Genomic DNA, 21,341 nt, shown 5'->3' on the forward strand with positions numbered 1-21,341 from the left:
TGTGTGTGTGTGTGTGTGTTGGAGCATTTCAGTCAGAGTGTGTTTGTGGGGTTTCTGTGTTATTGTGACAGTTTTAAACTACGTTTGTCTCTAATAAAAATCTCCCCGGTGTTCCCAAAGTAACTGTAGTAGAAGCCCCGCCCACCAGGGGCTTAAAGGGGGCGGGTCGTTTTGAACTGAATCAAAGCTGCTCTAGCAGCACTTCAGTGTTCAGACTGAGCAGACAGCTGATCCAGGATCAGACTGAAGCCCTCTGAGGGAAACGGCCGCCTGTCGTCCACACAAATACGACCCCACAGGCGTGACTGCTGTGACGAGGCTAACGAGCTAACGAGGGCCACGCTGAACACGTAGAGCAGGTCAGCTTCATGATCTACAGTTGAAACCTTTATGCCTGTTATGCCGCGCTGCAGGACGAGGAAGACTGGGTGGAAACAAGTTTTTCAGACTCTTCAGTGAAGAGAAGAAGAGACAATAACTCGTGTTTGTTCTGATCGCTTTAAACTCGTGTGCGTCTGACTTCCTGTCACTGTGCAATCGTGCGTTTCAGTACAAATGTCAGTAACCTAAAAACATTTAAATTGAAGCAGCCTGTCTGTTCTGTGAACCAAAAACGTTAAACCGTGTTTTCACCTCCGTCTCAAACGCCGCCGAGGTTTCTCCCTTTAACCTGGAAACGTCACCTCGCCGTCCTGTGAATAAATATTAATAAAAGCCAGCGGAGTCCCTTTGATCCGGTCCGTGTCACTCCAAGTCCGGGGTCCTTGCCGACATCACCGCCGCTGGATGAGCGGCTGCTGAGGTCGGCCACGCCCGACTCCAGGTCGCTGCAGGTGGAGAGGTCATCGGGGTCGTGACTCTTGAGCTGGGCATGTGGCCCTAAGGGCAGGGAGAGTGCGGGCTCCTTGGTGTGAGTCTTCTGATTGGCTGGTGCAGAGGAAAGTGTGTGACTGCTGTCCTGCGCGAGGCTGGCGATTGGCTCTCTGTATAAGGTGGGCGGGTCCGGCCCGCTGTGCCTCTGCGGCAGGCAGCTAGTCCTCCTCCGGGGAACCTCGATCTTCTCCCAGGTGATCGGCTTCCCCGTCAGCTCTGCGATCCTCTGCACAGAGACAAGAAGCTTACAATCAGCTGACAGGACTCGTAACTGGAAAAACTTTATTAACACTCAGAGAGTTACAGGTTAGAACGAGGCTGCAGCCCAGCTGCAGTTCCCCTCACGTCCACTAGAGGCTCCAGCAGTGGCTCAGTCCCATAGACTCCTATGTTAAAACAAGGTGTGTTTTTAACATGACGTAGCTGCTAGCTGTCTGACTTCACCTCAGCTAACCCTGAACTTGACCTCTGCACCGTGTTTGTGCTGTTGCAGCTTTTTAATGACATCACCTGACCAATAATGTGTCGGCTGTGAGGTTACTGGACTAACAGGCTGTCCGATGAGATGTTACTGAGCGCTAACATCAGGTGTGTGTGACACAGTCTATGGTGGCCAAATACAGTAACCTTTACGCAACCCAGCAGGGCGGCTAATGCTAACATGCTAATGTCCAATTCTGGGATGTAGAGCCAGTTTCCTTCTTTTATTTACAGTCTTTGCTACCAACATAAAACATTTAAAAAAAATTAATCTAGAAACTTCTGCAGATTTTTTAAAATTGGTTTAATAACTGCTGAATTATTTTTAATTTTTTGGGTTAAAAAGTTTTAAAAAGTAGACGGTCGCAGTTTAAGCAGCGAAGCTGAAGTAACGATCTGTGCTGGTGTCATAACCGGCGTTGTCGTGTGTTGTATGCCTTGTCTGGAGCCCGGTGGTGTGTGGTGGGCGGTTCCTCCTGGCGGGTACCTCCTGGTGATTGGTCAGCTCCTCTTCCAGCTGCTGGGACTCCTCCCCTCACGGCAGACAGGAAGTCGGCAGGTGACTGGCGGGGAGGCGTCGATTTTCAGGTGGTTATAGGAGACCCTTCCACATCCTGGAGGAGAATAAATGTGAAAATATAAAAGCAGAGAAACTCTCCGCCTGTTTCAGGGGACTCAGGCAAACAAAACCAATGCACAAAACCAGCAGCTCAGTGCAGCTTCCTTTAACCCTTAAAGCCGGAAATGACGTCATTTCGTGGGAAAATGTCGTTTTTTTTTTTTTTTACCTTATGGGCCTTATGAGCCTATTAATGTTGTTTTTGAAAGTCATGTTTTGGACTTTATGCTTTTCTGAATAGTTTCTGGGATGCTTAGGACTCAAGTTGCACTGCTGGAAACAGTTTATTTTGATGCATATGCTGGTTTTTTTTGCAAATTTGCATGATAATATTTATTTCCGTTTTTCCAGCAGTGTATAAAAATTGGTGTATCTCAAAAATAAAACTATGAAGACACTTAAAATACATTTCCTGTTGTTAGAAACTATTTTTGTATTTACAGTTTTTAGGGACAAACCTCTTAAATTTCTCTAACTAGAAATATATGTAAAAAACAACAACAACAACTTTCAATTTTTTTGTAGTTTATCTAGTTATTATTCACTTAATGCACAATATTTGGACTATAACGGTTTTATTGATGTATAGCAACTTGAAATGCTCCCACAAGTAAGAAAGAATATTAACACATTATTGGAGCAAAGCAGAAGTAACACACAAGTAACATGGAGGATATTAAACAGTAAAATCAAAAAGGGCTCAAAAAATAAGAATTATCCAGACTATTTTAAAAAAGATAAAGATATCGTGCTTGATAAAACTAAAGACATTGTAAATGAATTTAATGATTTCTTTGTAAATGTTGGCTTTAAATTAGCAAAAGAAATTCCAGAGTCAAGAAATAATAACAGAGAGATGTCAGTTCAACAATTACAGGCCAATATCTCTGCTCCCACAGTTCTCAAAAATTTTAGAGAAGTTATTTGTTAATAGACTTGATAAATATATTGAGAAGCATAATCTCCTAAGTGATAACCAACATGGCTTTAGAGTGAAAAGCTCCACTTCGATGGCAGTGATGGAACTTGTTGAAGGGATATCTAATGCTATAGATAATAAGGAATATACTGTTGGTGTGTTTATAGACTTAAAAAAGGCGTTTGATACAATTGATCTATATTAATGAATAAACTAGAGAGATATGGCATAAGAGGGTTAGCATACAAGTGGATGAAAAGTTACCTGGATGACAGAAATCAATAATGTAAAATCTAAGCAGTTGAAGGTAACTTGTGGTGTTCCTCAGGGCTCTGTGCTGGGCCCTAAATTATTCATATTATATATATAAATGGTATATGTAGTGTTTCCAAACTGTTAAAATGTGTGTTGTTTGCTGACGACACCACTCTGTACTGCTCAGGTAAAAACCCAGAACAGCTTCTGACTGCAGCGGAAAAAGAGTTAAATATATTAAAAAACTGGTTTGATGTAAATAAGTTATCGTTAAATATAAAGAAAACAAAATGTATTATTTTGGCACTAGACAAATGAAAAATGTATCCAAAATCAGGGTTAATGGAATTGAAATTGAAAGAGTGCACGAGAATAAATTTCTGGGAGTGATGATTGATGATCAGCTGGAAGTCTCATACAAACCACTGATTTTCTCTACAAAACAAACATGACCTGAACAAGAAATTAGATTCGCCTTGTCTCGTGCTGTCTTGCTTTGTGGTAATCTTTATTCTGTATCCACTGAATATTTGAATGCTGATCAATAAATCAAAACAAGTGTCCCTACAGCATGTAAGAATATAAGGATAATTCTGGCAGACTTGGTTCTATGGTAGGTCTTAAAGGGTGAACCTGCTGCTGCTTAAATAAATTAATTTAACAGGAATCGTCATGTTTCCAGCTAAGCTATCAGGATCCACAGAATCACTGCTGGGAATCGCAGCCGGCTGGACTGGACCAGGACTACACTTCCTGTTTTGTGAGGGAGAACGCGGTTGTGTTGGCGTTTTTTGCTGCAGTGACTCACTTGAAGCAGTAGGGGGAGGTGTTGGGTCTCAGCACGCCCTGACTCTGGCTCTGCTCGGCCTTGTACAGAGGGTTGGTGTACTCGCCTCGGTCCTTCCACAGCTGAGGCCACACCGAGTGAGTGCGCTCATGAAGCCTGCAGACACACATCGCACAGCCTTTACCTCCGTGACGCAGATACGAATAAAACTGGATTATAAGCGGCGTGCTCGCCGTCGCCTGACGAGCTGTTGTAGCGATGAAAACATCTGTGGTCTGTGACGAGGAGTGGCAGGTGATGAACGACGGACGGTTCCTCATTAAAAACATTTAAGGTTTCTGCACTTCCTGTTTCTTACTTCCTTAAATAAAAACGAGCAGCGGGCAGATATCCACGCAGACGGGACTGCGACGACATCAGACCATGAACACATTCTGTCCAGTTTCAGAAACTCATCTCGTTTAAATAAAAGCTACGACGACTGATTTCCTTTAACACAGGAGAGCGAGCTCCTCGAGGGCCGGCGTCCTGCAGCTCTCAGACGCGTCTTTCGTCCAACGCGGCTGATTTAAAGGTCTCGAGTTCTCCAGAGGCCCAGTAATGAACTAATCATGTGATGCAGGTGTGCTGACCCAGGGTGCGATCTAACACCTGCAGGACGCCGGCGCTCGAGGCCTGGAGTTCCCACAGGATCAGTCGCTGGTTTCTACTTTTTCCTCTTTGGATCCGTCACATAAACAGGACTGATTTCTTAAATCTATTCAGACCCTGAAAAGCCGACTCGCCTGCTCACAGTAAGAGCCCGTGAATCCGGGACGCTCGTGCTCACCTCATGTCCCGACGCTCCTTCTGGCTGTTTCCCAGGAAGGTCCCGTACTGACACGAGTACACGTGAGCGTGGATGGCGATGAGGAAGCGCTCGTTGAACTCAAAGGCACACGGGAACTGCTCTGACAGCTGCCACACGCACTCCAGGAACTGGTCGATGACGGGGGACACCTCTTTGGGATCTCTGTCCAGGTGAGCGTACCTGCGGGGCACAGACAATATTCATGTGTTCAATCAGGTAAAGAGCAAATATGAACGAGTAATTAAACTGCTGATGCTCTCGTTGAACGTCAGCTGTACAGGTAAGCTTGACATCACTAACAGAAACTAATGAACCGTCATCACGTCTGATGTCTCACGTTTACCGGAGTCTGTGGCTCACGTCTCTGCAATCATGAGATTGAAACATTAAGAACTGAGGTTCTGCTGCTTTGAAGTGAAAGTCGTTTGGATTGTTTGGACCAACCCCTCGCCTTCAGCTTCTCTTTCAGTTTCAACCTCGGAGCTCGTTACAGAACTGGCACTGCCGCCCTCTTCTTCTTTCTCATGGTTTCCCACACCGTAGGACCAAAGTGTCTGAAACGTCTTTATCGTGGACTAAATGTGGACAGAAAGATGCAAGAGAAGCGTCCGAATGAGACCAGACTCAAAGTTACTGACCTGTGTGAGAACTTGTGGCCAAACGACACCCAGTCTCTCTGTATCAGCACCTAGAAGAAGAAGAGGAGGAGGTATGGATGTGAGACGTCAGAGGAAGAACAGGCGATGGTCAGCGCGGCCGTCTGCGTTACCATGAGGCCTCTGATGGTCCTGTAGTACGGGTCCAGCAGGATACTGGCCACAGAGCAGGCCTGGGCGGTCCTGTCCCAGCCGTCTGAGCAGTGAACCAGCACGCTGACGCCTTCGTCCGCCACCGCCTGGAGAGAGCGCAGAGAGGAGGAGTCTGACTTTAGTGCCTGACGGAGCTGCGACTGCTGAACCTGACCTGATGTAATGACCACGTTTTAAAAAAACGACGGGTTACCGTGCGGCGAGCTGGCAACGGGTGGTTTTTTTAGTTTAGCAAATCCAATCAGAGCAGACCGTCAGCCACGCTGGGCGACCTCCACCACAAACAGCAGCACAGCGCGTCCACTGTGACCATCCCCACCGCGAGGCCCCGACTTCGTATCATTAACAACGTTTATGTTTCTCACGTCTGATAAATAAAGTCGTGACATCATCCATCGGTCTGATTACGAAGCATCAACTGAACCTGACGAGCGCGAGTGGATCCACCTGACTGAGACCCCACCCCCCTGAGCGACCGCTAGTTAATAAAGCATTAGCTCTGCTGAGCGTGTGCGAGTGCGTACACACACCCGGGCTACGAAGACGCCGGCATCCAGTATGGCTTTGATGTGTTTGAGCCAACCAGAGTTCTCCAGCCCCCACAGGAAGTCTGTCATGGACGGAGATCGCATTTCCCCCACTGAGAGAGAGAGGAGAGAGAGAGAGGAGAGAGAGAGAGAGAGAGAGAGAGAGAGAGAGAGAGAGAGAGAGGAGAGGAGAGAGAGAGAGAAAGAGAGAGAGAGAGAGAGAGAGAGAGAGAGGAGAGAGAGCGTGAGGAGAGAGAGAGAGAGCGAGCGAGAAAGAGAGAGAGAGAGAGAGCGAGGGGAAAAATATGCAGTCAGAGGAGTCTGTATTTACTGATCGTTTGGAAGCTGAACATTTTCTTCCTCATTACTGTTTGTTTACCACACGCACGCACGCACACACGCGCACACACGCACACGCACGCGCACACACACACGCACGGTTACCGTCGACGATCTTCTGCTGGCTGCTCCTCATCACGTGAATGTTTTCGATTGCCGATTGAACTGCAGCTTGATGTTGGTTTAGTGGTCCTCGTCTCGTAGCCTTTACCTGCCGCTCGATTCGCCATCGCGTTCAGCTGCACGCACACACACTCCGTTAGTCACAACACCTCTTCGTGTGTGTGTGTGTGTGTGTGTGTGTGTGTGTGTGTGTGTGTGTTACCTTGGGCCTGGTATCCACCACATAGATGTAGTCACTTCCAGGGTTGGACTTCATCAGCGCCTGCAGCATCATCTCGTCCTCCTGACAGCGCCCGCTGAAGCCCGACAGCGGCTGACTGCAGCGGCACACGGCGGCCTGCAGAGCGAAGAACACATTCAGAATCCCACCTTCCTGTGTGTGTGTGTGTGTGTGTGTGTGTGTGTGTGTGTGTGTGTGTGTGTGTGTGTGTGTCTGTCTATTTAGTGCCCGTCCTCACGAGCTTGAAGCATTTTTGAGACTCAGAACGTGGTTTTGGTGTCAGGGTGACAGTTAGTTCATGGTTAGTCAGGATATTGTGGCTTAGTTATACTGGTTTTAAGCTCAGGTGCACAGTGCAAGCGGCCGACTGGACCCTTGTTCTCCCTTCAATCTCACAGTGCGACTTATGTGCTCTTCCTTTGTTTGCATCATGCGTTCGGCTGTGTTAACCTTAACCATCTCATCCACAGTCTTACATATGCCCATACACATGGAGGGAATACAGAGCTTTTAATCCCTGTTTGTTGTCAGGGTGACAGTTAGTTTATGGTGAGGTTTAAAGTAAGCGGCTAAAGCATAATGTCAATGAGATGTCCCCACGAGGATATAAATACAAACGTGTGTGTGTGTCTGACCAGTGTGTCCTGGTGGAAGTACGACAAAGCAGGAAATCGTCCTCGACTTCTGAACCTCGAGCTGCCCACGATGATGGCGGGCGTGGCCGACTTTGGAACAAACAGCTCTGAAGGGTATGTATCACACACCTGCAGGACACACACACACGCACACACACACCACACACCACACACACACACACACCACACACACCACACACCACACACACACACACACACACACACACACACACTGTTTAAGCTCATATGGTGCATTTTAAACATCCTGTTACGATGACTCGGCCAAGCCGCTCAGCTGGTTCCAGCACAAACGCTGCAGACTGAGACAAACAGCTGCTTTGCTGCTCCTTCCTGATGACCCTGAACCCTGAGCTGGAGGGTGGTGCTGTGACGTAGCTGATGATAAGCTGTGAGTGAGGCTTGTTTGAGCTAATCTACCAAACCTTATAAAAACTACTGACTGACTTAAAGAGAAACATTCACAGGTTTAGATCGCAGCAGAGACGAAGCTCTGCAAACACATGAAACGAGGAAAACACCTTCATCAGTCTGAGCGCGCAGACAGCAACGCTTAAACGTGATGAACAGAGTCTGAATATGGTGAGTGTTTGCAGTCAGACTGAGGGGGACGGCCTCTGGAGGCGCCGAGCTCTCAGAGCCGTCGGCGTATAAGCAGCAGCTTCACGTCAAAGTGCAGAAATGTACTCGTTACCTCTCAAACGACTAACATTGTGTCACATGATCATGACTGACCCTGTATTCACTGTTTGCTGCCGTGGCAACCCACAGGTTGTTAGGGACGCCCATCCTCTTGTAGTCGGCCGCGAGGTCGATGAAGTTCCACGACTCCTCCCTCTCCTCTTTGTTCACGTTGGGGTTAAAGGACAGACAGTACAGCTCGCTGTACTTCTCTGGGAGGAGACGAGGAATTAAAAATCTGTGTGTTACATGTGCACACACACACACACGCACGCACACACACACATGCGGACATACACACACACACACGCACGCACACGTGCACGCACACACACGCGCACACACGCGCGCACACACACACACGCACACACGCACACACACACACACACACGCACGCACGTGCACGCACACACGTGCACACACACACACGCACACACGTGCACACACACACACGCACGCACGCACGCGCACACACGCGCACACACACACGCACACACACACACACGCACGCGCACACACACACACACGCACACACACACACACGCACACACACACACACGCACACACACGCACACACCTGGCCGTGACAGTCTGGCCAATGAGGCGTGGACGTCCAAGCAGTCTCTCTCCTGTGGAATGAATATCTGGAAGACCCGGAAGTCCTTACAGCGAAGGATCAGCTGACCTCCTGAGGGGGTGGTGGGCGGCCTCTCCACGCTGCTCACCATGCTGTGCAATACCTGTAACACACACACACAGTTACTTCCTGTAGACCTGCATCACCAGGCAGAGAACATTACTGTAAAGCACACCCATCATGGAGATGAGCAGCCCGCCGTGGCCTTGTTAGCGTAGCCTCTCAGATTTCCTAACAGGAAGTGCCCGGCCCACAGGAAGTACAGCTGTGCTGTGTTCTTCTCCTCGTTCCTTGTTTATACCTCACAGCGCTGGGATAGGACTGATCATTTTGGGCTGCTGGAGTCACAAACCTCATGAAACGTTGCTCCAGCTCTGCCTCTGATAGGCCGGTGCGCCTCTGTGGTGGTTAGAGGAGAAGCTGCGTTCACTGTCGGCCGTTTGTGTTTGCATTCATAGTTTCTTTGGGTTTTTTGGACTATTTGGAGGGAAGAATTATGGGAATTCAACCAACATGAGATAAAAGACACACGTGTGGAGGTTGAGACCAACACTGAACCATGACGTGAACTGGTTTGGGTCAGAGCCAATCAGACGCAGCATAGTTTTAATGAAGAACAAAATTAGGTGCTGTGCTGTGAAGGAGAGCTAATCTACACCTCACTCTGACTCTGTCCTTTGTTTCTGCTAATCCAGCCAGCAGTCTGAGCCTGCTGAGTGAAATGTGACACGCCTGCATCTCTTCATCATCCACTCAGGTCCACGGGGACGAGGCGGACTCCTAAGAGGGGGGAGGGTGGCATCTTTTCTTCCCGTGTCTGGAAAACCACCCAGCCTGGAATTCTGTGAAAACACCGCACACCACTGATATCAGTGATATCCCAGATGAAGCTGCGCCGCTCCTCATCACGATGAATGTGCAGCTAACAGCAGAGGAGACGAGGAGCTGCATAAACACAGATTATTATTTTTCTTTCACTGCTTCTGCTCAGACAGGATTCACCAAACTGGCAGGAAATATCTGCCTGCATGACAAATTCCTGCTTTTAAAGCAGAAATATGAATCTGAATGAGAACTCTGTGCACAGCGTCTGAAAGCTGCTCCTTTAATCTGAGCATAAAAACCTCTAATTCTCGCTTCCACTCTGAGGATCCATATTTAACCTCCTTCTTTCAGGGCTTTGTGATTAATATGAAGCTCTCCAGCAGCTTTCACTGTCAGATAAATGTTTCTCTGTGGATCACATTTCTGTCGTGTGCATCTCTGCAGCCCGACACACGCAGCTGGATAAATCCAGGCTCTACAGATGGAGTCCAAATTTATTCTCAGACTCCAGATTTCTGGTATACTGGCTGATGCTTCAGCCTCTGAAACCTGCCTGCAGGGTTAACATCTCCACTTTTACAGCAGAACTAATCATGTTTACAGGCTGCTGCACAAACCTGTGTGGTCTTTGTGCTGTTGGAGCCTTTTTAATGCAATTATCTGAACAAGCAGCCAAGAAGTCTGAGTGAAATCAGGGTTTCACTGGGACGTTACTGAGCACTGACAGCAGCTGTGTGTTCGCTGGTATGATTTTCTAACCCGGCCAGCTAACGTTCTTTTATCCAAATATGGCGTCTTCCATCTGTGACGCGGCCTCCTGCAGCTCTCACTGCGTCCCGGCTTCGCCTCATACTAATCTTTTTTTTTTTTCCTGTCCCGTTTGGTTCTTTAACCGTCAGAATTGTTGTCTGAAGACCAACAAGGAGACCCGATGGATTTGCCGTATTGGTCCATTTGATCGACCTTTGTTGTTATTATTTATTTTATTTTATTCTCAGTTGTTACAGACATGAGTGAGGGATAGGAAAGGGAGAAAGAAAGATGAAGGAAAAGAAAAACAGGAGGGAAGAGTGACAGTGAGACAGGAAACTTAAAAAGAGAAAGAAGGGAAATAAAAATCTCCTGGATCAGCTGTAGAGAGAAAAAGAAAACAAGCAAAACAACAGAGCAACATACTAAACACAACACCATCACGTTAATCTAGCTAAGTGTAAACAGCAGTAAATGCTAAATATTGAGTGTTGTTGTGTAGCAAGCAGGACCGACAGCGCACAATGTGCTTGGAAATAGCACCAACAGTGCCTCATACTAATCTGAGAGCTCCACAGGTAACAATGTGGTCGTGGCTGAAGGCGGGTACGATTATTATTCAAGCTGTTGCAGGTTACCCATGTCTCCTTGCGCGTCTCCGGGTTGTTCTCCACAAAGATGGCGTGCGTGGCAGAGAGGTACAGAGTCCCGACGCTGGCCTTTCTCTGGCCTGACGACCGGTCCAGCAGACGGACGTTTTCCACCTGAACAAAGTCAGAGACGCACACGTCAACCACGTCCACTGATCAAAGCATCCTCTGTGTCTGCATGACGCTCTGTGCAATCCAGAGATTTTCCTCCAGATCACCTGAGAGGTGAGCATGTGCTCAAGCTTTAAATACATTATTATTCACAAAAAGGCCAAAAACTGGGAAAATGCACAGACTGTCTCCTTGAACTACAGCCTGAAGGCCCGTTTAAGCCGCGTGATCTCCACAGTGGGTCTAAAGCTGTGACATCCGGTGAAGAGCAGGTAAATCTGGTTGTGTACGCAGAGAAAAGCCCTTTGCAGCTAGCTTTTATTAATAAGTATTATATAAATATTTCCGTAGTGTCAGGCAGACTGTGTGAGGACCGCTAACTCTCCCCAACCCTCCATAAACAGATGATGATGATGATGATGATGATGATGATGATGATGCGTTTTAAAGGAGAAAGGAGTCATATGAGGAGGAAGATGGAGGTCAGCAGCGCAGTGCTGACTCATGCATGTGCAGATGTGCTCGTGCTGATTATTAAGAATAATAATTAAGATGAAACTAACGGGCTGCGTGGGAGCACCCTTACAGCCACACGCGGCAGGTGTTTACGGCTAACGTCGGGGCTGTTTCCATTATCGGACACGCACTGTTAGCCTCTCACGTTCTGCTGGTCGCGCGCGCCGCCTCCGCTGCTCTTCATCATCATTTATTTATGTTATTTTATTTATTTAAATATGACCTGACCTTCGGTGTCCGTATGTGCTCCATCACTGCCGGCTGACACAGCGGAGGTGGAGGAGGTGATGGAGACAGTGGCCCGACGTTTTCCTTTATCCTCGCCAGCGGTTAAATTCCCTGCTTCACGCCGACAGATGAGCCGTGTTCCCCGCTGCGGCTGCTCCAGAGCTGCCCCGGAGCGACTCCCATGACTTCCGTCCCTGCGTGTCCCGGTTCGGTTAGCCTAAACGACACAAAACCGAGTCCGTGTCACCGTAGACCGCCAGCACTCGAGCTCCCACCGCTTCTCCCGGCCGCTAACAGAGCCCCTTATAGCTGCTCCCGACACCACCATCACGTCAGCATTCACAACATCCGGTGATGCCTTTCAAAATAAAATGTAGACTAATACACGTTCCTTAACATTAGCAGCAGCGGCAGTCCATCTTTAATGAAAGGTGCTGTTTAAAAACTTTTATTCGTATAACTTTTACAACTTCTTAAAATATTATTTTTGAATTTATTGATTTATGGTGAGATCAAAAGGAAACCTGCGGTTTATTTTGAAAGGTAAAAAGTGTTTTTTTTTCTTATTTTGGTGAACTTGATTTACATGTCGTGCCAGGCTCGTGCGCGCTAAACCGCAAGGGCGCGTGCGCAAACCTTACCTTGTATTTTGTTTGTTTGTTTGTTTGTTTCTGATGTAATAATCGTGTTTTTGTGTTTCCTTTATATAAATGTTTAGTATTCACTGCTGTGTCATATATTCAGACACTCCTGTCCTCTTTTGTCTCTTTGTATCACGCTACATTTCTCGCCTTATTTTGTAATTTTAATAACGTGTTTCTAAACACGAATGGGTTTATATTGGGTGCGGGGGGGTGCGTTAATTCCTCAAACTGACGCTGTTTTATTAAAGTGAGTTTGATTTAATGCTGTTTAAATATTTGTGTACATGTTTCGACATCTTTGTGAGGACAGAAAGTTAGCACGCTACTACACCCGCGTGACCAAACGTCACTTATGGGGACAAAGTGCCCGTCCTCACGAGTTTGGAGACATTTTTGAGGCTCAAAATGTGGTTTTAGAGTCAGGGTTACAGTTAATAATAATAATATTAACTGTAACCCTGGGTTACGGTTAGGATTAGGATTCATTTTTGATGGTTAGGGTAAGTGTGTGTGTGTGTGTGTGTGTGTGTGTGTGTGTGGCAGTCAGGTTTCAGTGTGACAAACAGTGAAATGGTGGTTATGATTTCATGTTATGAGCTCTAGAACAGAAGAAGAGCTGTTTACTGTGATCGTACATGTCGAACATCATTATGGCTGCTCTCTCTCTCTCTCTCTCTCTCTCTCTCTCTCTCTCTCTCTCTGAGGGTATTACAGAGGTTGTGATTTCACGTCTTGAACCTCTGGCCTGGAAAAGTTCTTTAAGGTCATTCAAGAAGCAGCTGAACTCGACCGGTTTCAGATGTTTGAGCTGTCATTCAGAGCTGATAATTCATGAGTTCTTCATGAGTTCTTCAGGACGAGGAGCCGGAGGAGCCATCAGTGGCTTTGTTTCCTGAGACCTGGATGACATCAGTGAAAGTTTTGTGTGTTTGTGCTGAAAATCATCTCAGAGCCTCTCATCCGTCTGGCTGATGAAGGCCACTCACATTATAATAAATAATAACAAAGCGAAGAGTAACTAAGCTCAGAGAGGAACCCCTCGACAAACTGACTGAAACAAAATCAGAAATATAAATATGAAGTCTTCCTCCTGCCCTCCAGTGACTTCCAGTGACTGTTGCACACATGAATGACTTCCCACTTCCTGTCCCCGTGTGGACGCACAGAGGACACACACTGTTTGGACATCATGTGTAGAAACCACAGCAAAGATGTGTGTCTGCCAGTATGACAGTGAGTCAGCACCGGGATGCTGAACTCTATCAGACGTGAAGTCTGGGGAGGACTGAGACATGTGAGTCCAGCCTGACACCCTGTGAGCGGTCAGACCCTGAGAGCTTGGATCAAACTGAGGTTAGTCTTCACTGCAGAATAAATCTGAGGACATTTTAACCTCACATCAATGGGGGAAGTTAATCCTCAGTCTCTGCTCATTTTCTGTCACACTATTCTGTTTAAACCTATCAGGAATAAGAATATTCAAACTCTTCTTTCCTACTGAGGAGAGGAACCAAAGAGCCATTTGTTATCCCTGAGCTTTAACATCATCACACGAGCGATCGTGGCTCAACAGTTGGCAGTCGTCTTGTAATCAGAAGGTTCGAGCCCGTTGTGTCCTTGGGCGAGACACTTCACCCGTTGCCTACTGGTGGTGGTCAGAGGTCAGAGGTCAGTGTCCGGCAGCCTCGCCTCTGTCAGTGCGCCCCAGGGCAGCTGTGGCTACATGTAGCTGCCATCACCAGTGTGTGAATGTGTGTGTGGATGGGTGAATGACTGGATGTAGTGTAAAGCGCTGTACAAATACAGGCCATTTACCATTGAGTGTGGGGTAAACCGTATCCTCTCTGATCAGCTGGTCCTGGTGCCTGCTGGACCAGCCAAGAACATGAGGTCAGGGGGAGACTGAGAGCGGTGAACCCCAGGCAAACTGCCGGTCTCGACAGCATCCCAGGGACTGGTTAAAGCCCGCACAGACCAGCTGGCCGTGATCCTCACTGGGCTGTTCAACATCTCCCTGACTCACGCCATGGTTCCCACCTGGCTGAAGGCCTCCACATCATTCCCATCCCCAAAAAGCCAGCATAGACAGCCTCAATGACTACAGACGTCTGTAGTCATGAAGTGCTTCGAGCAGATAGTGCTCAGCACGTGAGAGACTGTCTACCCCCCTCCCTCAGCCCCCACCATGGAGGTGGATGCCATCACCGTCACCTTTCACAGAGCGCTGAGCCACGTGGAGAACATGAGGAGCTCTGTGACGATGCTCTGTGTGGACTGCAGCTCAGTGTTCAGGACCATAATCCCAAACTATCCCCCGTCACCTGCTCCTGGATCAAACACTTCCTCGCCCACTGGCCTAAATCAGTACGATTCGGCCCCCACCTCACCCCCCCTCTCAGCACCGGATCCCCACAGGGCTGCGTTCTCAGCCCCCTAGTCTACGCCCTGGACACCTATGTGCACACCAGCCCACCCAACCAATGTCATCAGTGAGTATGCTGCGGCTGGGCTCGTCTCTGATGGAGATGAGACAGTGTGGAGAACTTGTCCTGCTGGTGTTCAGAAAATAACCTGAAACCGAACGTCCTTAAAACCAAAGAACTCATCACAGACTTCAGGAGGCTCAGGCAGCTGTGCCTTTCTATTACCTGGCATATGTACTCCTGAAGACCTTCTATGACTCTGTTGTGGCTTCTGCTATCTTTTATGGCGTGGTCTGCTGGGGCGGCAGCATCTCTGCTGGGGACAGGAAGAGACTGAACAGGGTGATCCGAAGGGCCAGCTCTGTTCTAGGATGCCCTCTGGACCCAGTGGAGGTGGTGAGTGACAGGAGAACGGCGGCTAAGCTGTCATCCCTGTTGGACAACATCTCCCACCCCATGCAGCAGACTGTGACAGCACTGAGCAGCTCCTTCAGTGGGAGACTGCGGCACCCACGGTGTGGGACGGAGAGATTTCGCAGGTCTTTCCTCCCCACTGCTGTCAGACTCCATAATAAAGACTTTAACTGATCAAGCACACACATCCATACATATGCAATAATACTAAGTGCAATAATCCTTTCTGTCATCGTTGTATTTTTTACTCAGTTGTATATAGTATTTGTATTTGTATTCTATTTTTATCTTATTGTATATTTATTTTATTTTATTCTACTGTATATAGTATTTTATTCTATTCTGTACAGTTGTGTACTGTATTTATTCTTATTGTATTCTAATTTTTGCCTCATAACTTTTGCACTGTCCACTTCCTGCTGTGACAAAACAAATTTCCCACGTGTGGGACTAATAAAGGTTATCTTATCTTATCTTATCTTATGTTCCTCTAGACTCTATATATTTCTTCTGTTTGCTCTTTATTCCTGATGTTATACTATTCATATTTTCTTTACTCCTGCACAGTTAGTGTGGAGCACCCAGAATTTTGATGTACATGTACAATGACATTAAAGGGCTATTCTATTCTATTCTATTCTCCTAGTGAGTGTTATTACTTGCTGCTGATGGAACTGTTTGTAATGTAATGATCATGAAATAAATACAGCATATGTAGCAAAGTTTTTTGTTTTTGTTTACACCTATGACATCACAGAGGCTTCTCACTGGCTCTTACATGAACTCTAAAACACATAAAACATCCACCTGCGTGTCTCCATCTGGCCGCTAGAGGGCGGTATGACATATGAAACCCAGCAGGTGAGGCGTGAGTCCTGCGGAGTGCATCTGCAGCAAGCTGAAGAAATAAGAAGCACAAAAGCCTTGCATGTTTCTTTTAGCAGCCTTTGAGCTTCAGCCACAGGTGAGCTGTGACATCTGGGCAACATCTGGCCCCGAGAACATGTGTCGGCTCTGGATGCAGGTTTGGGCCAAATTTCAGAGCCCAGTCAAAGATCCGCGCCTCGCTGGTGCCACAGCGTCCCGACTGCTCCTCTGGCCCGGATCATCACGGCCACATGTTTGTGGGTGATCAGTGAGTGACAGGGATGTATTCCTCCGCCTTCCGGTATAGTTCCCTGACCCCGTGAGTATCTCGGAGTTGTGATAATTAATGCAGCTCGTTCATTATCCTCAGGTGTGTGTGGGGGCGTGTTCTCCGGTCGGTGAGACTGAAGCTCTGCAGAAGTAACTGACGGTCTGAAGAGGAAACAGTCTGCTGATTTTAGCCACTTTGACGGAATCTACGAGAAAAACGTGACGGTGTGCGCGCGTGCCCAGGTGAGCGCTCCGGTGTGCGGGTGGGACAGCTCCTCGCGCTCGTGTGTTTGTACCTGCACGTGTTTAAAAATGTGCACACTGTTACGGGACATTCGTCATGTCATAAAACAGCTGCTTTATTTTGTAAACTTTCCAGCTGATGACGCGCGTTGGGGTAAAAGAGTGTGGAGGCTGCAGGGGGGCAGCTGGTGTCCTGGTCTGTGTGAGAAAGCGGAAACCTTACTTGTGTCAAGCCAGCCTCCAGTTTGTTTTTGTTTTTTTACTTTATTTAACAAACAATGAGTACACAACATACGAACAGATGAAGTATACAAAACAACAGAACATGAACACACAAAGCCAAGGGTGAAAGAAAAAGGTAACAATTATAAGAATACACGCAGAAATTCACATACATATATTGTTGTGAGAGCCTTTTTGTTGGTGCAGTCTGATATTGATTGTATGTGCATGTGCACATCCTTAAAATAATGACAGAAATATGGTGTTTTGTTAGTAAACTTACATTTATGGATCAAAAATTTAGCTAAAAGTATTAAGAAATTTATCATAAAAAACATTTCTCATACTTCTTGGGGAACTTAAAGAAACAGAATAAAACATTTTCCCATCGTAAAGAAAACTCCCTTAAAATATGGACAATAACAAAGCTGCTAAATTCCTTCCAGAATCTCTGTGTAAAAGAACAGTACCAAAAAAGATGTGTCACAGTTTCTGGATGATCCCCACAGAAAGTACAATTAGTATTTATGTCCCTTTTAAATTTGGCCATGTAATGACTGGCTGGATAACATTTATGTCGAATTTTAAAAGAGACTTCTTTCACCTTATTTACAATCAAATATTTATGGGGGACCATCCAGACTGTCTTCCACTTGATATCTGGAACATATCGGTTCCAATAAGATATTATATATGGGAGAGAGACGATATCTTCTTGGAATAAACTACGTATTCTCTTATTGCTGTTACCAAGTTCCTGTGAAAAGCAGATTTTCCCTATTGGTGACTCAGCTGGATCAGGGAGAGTGACTGAGGTAGATATTGAGCTGTCAGTGTTTTTATATAACATTAAAGTCCCTGAGGGTATGGCACCAAGCACCATTGAGAATTCCTGAACACTGATTGGAAAATGATATAGTGCAATAAAGTCGTTGTAAGTAAGTAGTTGTCCCTCTTTACTAACCAGCTGAGCCACCAATAGGATCCCATTTTGGAGCCAAGTTTCCAGGAAAAGTGATTTATTTTTCTATAAAATATCTCTGTTGTTCCAGATAAGGTATTTGTGAGGTGAGAAGTTGTGTTTATAAATGAGGGTCCACGCTAAGAGGACCTGCTTTTGGAAGGATGAAAGCTTTACAGGGACTTTCTCAACATTGTAATTACAATTTCAAATAAAAGTAAAGCCACCAAAACGAGAGAAAATGTGATATGGTATAAAGTTCCAGATAGAGGTAGGGTTTAAGAAAATGTTTGGCCCAATTCATTTTGAAAGTGTTATTTAAAGTAGAAAAGTCTAAGACGTTAAGCCCACCTGATTCGTACTTATTCATCACAACAGTTTTTCTAATATAGTGCGTACGGTTTTTCCATATAAAATTAAAGAGCATACGGTCAATATCTTTACTACTTTTCTTATCCAGATGTAAGGAGAGAGCAGCATATGTTCATCGGGATATCCCTTCAGCTTTAGTAAGTAACACTCGACCTTTCAAAGACAAGTCCCTTTGCAGCCACTGGTTGAACTTTTTTAGGGTTTTCTGTATAATTGGAGTGAAGTTTGAAGAGCATCTTGATTTTTGGTCTTTGGATATTAACAGTCCCAAGTATGTGACTTCTTGTTTAACAGAAATATTACAGATAGTATTTGCAGGGCAGTCTTTAATTGCTAGTAACGCACACTTTTTAAGATTTAGGCATAAACCAGAGGCCTCAGAGAAATCACTAATCACAGTAAGGGCTCCAATTTGTTTTCTGTTCCCTGTGTATTCAAAGTATTACGGGAATGGATGTGGAAACCAGATTTCAAAATAAAAGCCAACTTCGAGTGAATTAACAGATATGTTAAGAACATAATAACATATAATTTAGGCTTGTTTACTAACTCTAATGTTAGATCTACATGACACATTGTACCCTAATAGCGCCCTGTCAATATCAAGGCCATCTTATTTTGGATTTCAAAGTAAAAGCCCTGTGAATTTTCATTTTTGAACTACTCTTTCAGTGACTTCAGAATGAAATACTCTAAATAGAATAATTCCTGTTTCCACAGGGTAATTTCACCTTAGATTAACAGTATACAACCTCATGATGTTACCATGTCAATTTCAAGTCATTCTGAGTTTACCTTCCAAAAGAAAAGCCTTTTCAAATTGCCCATATACAACCTACTCTTTTAACGATTTCAGAATGCTCTAAAAAGGAAAATTCCTGTTTCCACAGGGTAATTCCACTTTAGATCAACAGTATCCAACCCCACAGTGATACCATGTCAAGATCAAGTCACTCTGATTTTGCCTTCCAAAATAAAAGCCTTTTCAAATTGCCCATAGACTTTTAACGATTTCAAAATGCTCTTAAAATGAAAGATGCTGTTTCCACAGGATAATTCCACTTTAGATCAACAGTATCCAACCCGACAGTAAAACCATGTAGATTTCAAGTTGGTCTGATTTTGCCTTTCAAATTAATGGCCCATCGAATTTGCCCATATGTGATATACTCTTTCAATTATTTCAGAATGTTTTAAAAATGAAAATTGCTGTTTCCACGGGATAATTTCACTCAAGATCGACAGTGCACCCTATCACGGGGATATCAAGTCAATTTCAAGTCGCCTTGATTTTGCCTTTCAAAGTAATGGCCCGTTGAAATTGCCCATGTATGACCCACTCATGCATTTTTACTGACATTTGAGCTCCAGGCACTGATATTGTATTAGTTATTGAATATCAGTGCCTTTACCCTTTAATGTCCTTGATGCTCAGTTTTCCCAGTCACACTACCTGAGTACTTTTGATACTAAACATATTGGGTTTTTATTTTGAAAAACAAAATCAGACTCAATTGATTATGACAGAATTGAATCATAAAAATGATGTAAAAGGAAGTCGTAATTGATAGTACGTCCATATTTCAAGTCTGTGGAAAGATGTCATTTCTACACAATATCATTCTAAATAAAGAAATTACAGAACAGCTTGTAAACATTTCCAGGGCAATTATGTTTAAATCAAAAATAAGAAAGACTTGATTTTCAGTGTACAACTTTGAGGGAGTATATTATTGATTTAGAGAAGAATTAGTCCATGGGAACAGGGATTTTCCTATTTAACAGCATTCTGAAGTCACCGAAAAGTATGGTCACCGACTCCACTGTTAGATTATATGCAATGATATGTGTTGGCATGAACTGGTATTAATTCATGGAAGCTGGAACTTTCCATTTAATGCCACTCTGAAGTTATGGAAAGAGAAGCTCCTATAAACAAAGTCAAAAGGCTTTTACTCTGAAATGCAAAACGAGATTGATTTGAGATTGAGATGTTACCACTGTAGAGGTTGTGTATGGTTTGTTGAACTCCAATTACTTAGTGGAAACAGTAATTGTCCTGTTAACAGCATCCGCGTTTAATTATTAAAAGTAGCAAATAAACAATTATAATCACGATATTGACGTGATAAAACTGCGGGGTTGTATACTGTCAATGTAGAGTGAAATGATCTCGTGGAAACAACAACTTTGCTTTTAATGGGATTCTGAAGTCAGTGAAAGAGTGGGTCATACATGGGCAATTTCAACGGGCCATTACTTTGAAAGGCAAAATCAGACCAACTTGAAATCTACATGGTTTTGCTGTCGGGTTGGATACTGTTGATCTAAAGTGGAATTATCCTGTGGAAACAGCATCTTTCAATTTAAGAGCATTTTGAAATCGTTAAGAGTATATCTTTTATGGTCAATTTGAAAAGTCTTTTATACTGGAAAGCAAAATCAGCCTGACTCAAAATGGATATGGTGTCACTGTGGGGTTGGATACTGTCAGTATAGACTGCGACTAGTCTGTGGAAACGTGAATTTTCCATTCTGAATCATTTGAAAGAGTAGTTAAAAAATAAACATTCAGAGGGCTTTTACTTTGAAATCCAAAAGGAGATGGCTTTAATATTGACATGTTGCTACCAGAGTACTAGGGTATGTCATTTGTATCCAACATGAGAGTGTGCAAACAAGACTAATTGATATTTGTGAATGTGCTCTTAATTTACTAGAAGTTGGCTTTTATTTAGAAGTCATGTTTCAGGAGCTTTTTTGAAATCAGGTTTTCACGTCTTTTGCCATAATACTTTGAATACACAGGGAACGTAAAACAAAGTGGAGGCTGGCTTGACAGCAGTGAAACCTTTCAGTGTTGTGTCAGTGGCTTCACTGTGCACACGGGTAACCTGCAGGTGTCAAGTACTGCTGCGACCTCTGACCTCAGTGTGTAGGTGCGCTGTTTGTCCACTCTGTGTGAGTGTGTGTGGTGGACATTAGTGCTGCAGCAGCACTCTGTTGCATAACAGCTTGTCCTCTGCATCGTCCTGCAGGAGCTCGGATTAAATGCAGACTCGCTCCTCTGCAG

The 21,341-nt window shown here is 45.2% G+C and overlaps 1 protein-coding gene and 1 pseudogene across 3 annotated transcripts in view; one reads left to right on the top strand and one right to left on the bottom strand.

Moving 5' to 3' along the window:
- Nucleotides 1-203: 203 nt before the first annotated feature.
- LOC120734514 lies at nt 204-12,156 on the bottom strand (annotated as a pseudogene).
- A 4,374-nt stretch (nt 12,157-16,530) lies between these two features.
- LOC120734654 (microtubule-associated tumor suppressor 1 homolog) overlaps nt 16,531-21,341 on the top strand; it is a 55,450-nt gene continuing 50,639 nt past the window's right edge. For all 3 annotated transcript variants that reach the window (XM_040033584.1, XM_040033588.1, XM_040033589.1), the window contains exon 1: nt 16,531-16,713. The gene's annotated coding sequence lies outside the window, so the exon portion shown is untranslated. The remainder of the gene's footprint in view (nt 16,714-21,341) is intronic.

This window comes from Simochromis diagramma, unplaced genomic scaffold (assembly GCF_900408965.1).
Source record: "Simochromis diagramma unplaced genomic scaffold, fSimDia1.1 OVJJ01000571.1, whole genome shotgun sequence".
Classification (NCBI taxonomy): domain Eukaryota; kingdom Metazoa; phylum Chordata; class Actinopteri; order Cichliformes; family Cichlidae; genus Simochromis; species Simochromis diagramma.